Raw genomic sequence first — 2,799 nt, 5'->3', positions numbered from 1 at the left:
CTTGACACGAATTCTCAATGAACAAGTTCTTCATCGCGAACTCTCAACGAACAAGTTCTCCACCTCTTCTATAAAACCCCTTAAGGGTTTAACTTCAACAATGAACACCAATCAAGTTTAAGCAATGCTCAAACTTGGTTATAGGAAGTGACTTAATCATCATATCTGCAGGATTTTCATGAGTACTAATTTTGCTCACAACAATATCACCATGAGCAATAATATCATGAACAAAATGATACCGAACATCAACGTGTTTTGTTCTCTCATGAAACATTTGATATTTTGTAAGGAAGATGACACTCTAACTGTCACAAAATACTGTATTGATTTGAAGGTCTTCATTGAGTTCATTAAAGAGTCTATTCAACCAAATAGCTTATTTATAAGCCTCAGTAATCGCCATGTACTCAGCTTCAGTTGTAAACAAAGCAACTGTAGTTTGCAAAGTGGGTTTCTAACTGATTGCATAATATCCGATTATAAAGACATAACTTGTGAGAGATCTTCTTCTATCAAGGTCTCCAACAAAATCAGCATCAACATACCCAATGACTCCATCTCTAGTTCTTCCAAACTGTAAACAAACATCAGTAGTACCTCGTAAGTATCTTAAAATTCACTAAACTACTTTCCAATATTCTTTACTGGGATTCGCCATGTATCTGCTAATTGCATTGACTGCATATGATAAATCTAGACGTGACCAAACCATAGCATACATGAGAGATCCCGATACACTAGAGTATGGAACATGTGACATGTACTCAATCTCATTATCTGATTATAGAGACAAAGCCGACGAAAGTCTGAATAGGCTGCTAAAGGAGTACTAACAAGCTTAGCATTCTGCATATTGAATCTGCAAAGAACTTTCTCAATGTACCCCTTCTGACTTAGGTACAATTTACTTACTTTTCTATCTCTGAGAATCTCCATACCAAGTATCTTCTTTGCTGGTCCCAAATCTTTCATCTCAAATTCTTCACTTAGTTGGGCATTAACCTTTCTTATCTCTCATTTATCTTTTGCTGCTATCAACATGTCATCAACATAAATGAGTATATACACAAAAGAAACATCATTGTTTTTCTTAAATTAAACACAATTGTCAAAGCTACTTCTTTTAAAATCATGAAAAGTCATAAAGGAATCAAACCTCTTGTACCACTGTCCTTGTGACTGTTTCAAACTGTAAAGGAAATTTTTTAGCAAGTAAACATAGTCTCTTTTTCTAAGACTGTAAAAGCCTCTAGTTGTTGCATGTAAATATCCTTCTCGAGTTTTCCATATGAAAATACAGTTTTTACATCTAACTGCACAAGCTCCAAATCATGCATGACCGTAATACCAAGCAAAGCTCGAATCGAACTATGCTTCACAACTGGGGAGAACACATCTGTGAAGTCCACTCTTAGAATTTGACTGTAACCCTTTGCAACAAGTCTTGCTTTATATCTGGGTTTTTCAACTCCTAGAGTCTCTTCTTTCTATTTAAACACTAATTTACAATGAACAACCTTTTTACCTTTAGGAAGTTTCACAAGATCCCATGTTTTGTTTTTGTGGAGTAATTCCATCTCCTATTGCATAGCAAACATCCACTTTTCTAAGTCTTCACAACTAACCGCATCAGAATAATTAGATGGCTATTGGTTTGCATCTATATCTTCAGCCACATTTAAAGCATAAGTAACTAGATCAGCCTCGGGATACTTTTTTGGAGGTTTAATTTCTCTTCTAATTCTGTTTTTGGCGACAGAGTATTGTGGTGAAGAAACAACTCTATTTTGAATTTTTGTACTGGCTTGAGGAGTCGACTTTGCTGTAGATTCTGGATTAATCTGATGCTCCACATGCTTTTGATTTTTCTTACTAGAAGAGACTTTAAGAGATAAGTTAGGTAGCATAGTAGTTTCATAAAAAACAACATCTCTTCTAATCACAAGTTTTCTATTTTCAGGACTCCATAACTTATACCCTTTTACACTAGCTTTATAACTAAGAAAAACACATTTAATGGATCTCGGTTCCAATTTTCCATTATCAATATGAGCATACGCAAGACACCTAAAGATCTTTAGATCAAAATAGTCAGAAGGATTTCCAGACCATACCTCTTGTGAAGTCTTTTTCTCAATGGCAATGGATGAAGATTGATTGATCAAAAAACATGCAGTAGAGACTACTTCGGCCCAAAACGACTTTGGTAAGTTGGCATTTGACAACATACATCGAACCTTTTCCATGATCATTTTGTTCATTCGTTCTGCAATACTATTTTGCTGTGGAGTATGACGAATTGTCAAGTGTCTCACAATCCCTTCTGAGTTGCATAGTTTATTAAACTCATCAGAACAAAACTCTAAGCTATTGTCAGTGCGGAGGCATTTTATTTTTTTATCATCTGCTTTTCAATCATAGTTTTCCAAAACTTAAATGCGAAAAACACATCATTTTTCTGCTTCAGGAAGAACGCCCAAACTTTTCTGGAAAAATCATCAATAAAAGTTAGCATATAATTAGCTCCACCTTTCGAAGGCATTCTGGATGGCCCCCACAAATTAGACTGAATATACTCCAACATTCCCTTCATGTTATGGATTCCTTTGGTGAATCGAACTCTCTTTTGCTTCCCAAAAACTCAGTGCTCACAGAACTTCAGTTTGTAAATTCCTTGCCCATCAAGAAGTTCTCTTTTGCTCAATTCTGCCATGCCATTCTCATTCATATGCCCTAGGCACATATGCCAAAGTTTAGTAATATCATCATCGAACAAGAAAGAGGATACGACAGTTG

The sequence above is a fragment of the Gossypium raimondii genome, chromosome 11 (genome assembly GCF_025698545.1).
Source record: "Gossypium raimondii isolate GPD5lz chromosome 11, ASM2569854v1, whole genome shotgun sequence".
In the NCBI taxonomy this organism is placed as follows: domain Eukaryota; kingdom Viridiplantae; phylum Streptophyta; class Magnoliopsida; order Malvales; family Malvaceae; genus Gossypium; species Gossypium raimondii.
This window is presented reverse-complemented; position numbering follows the sequence as displayed.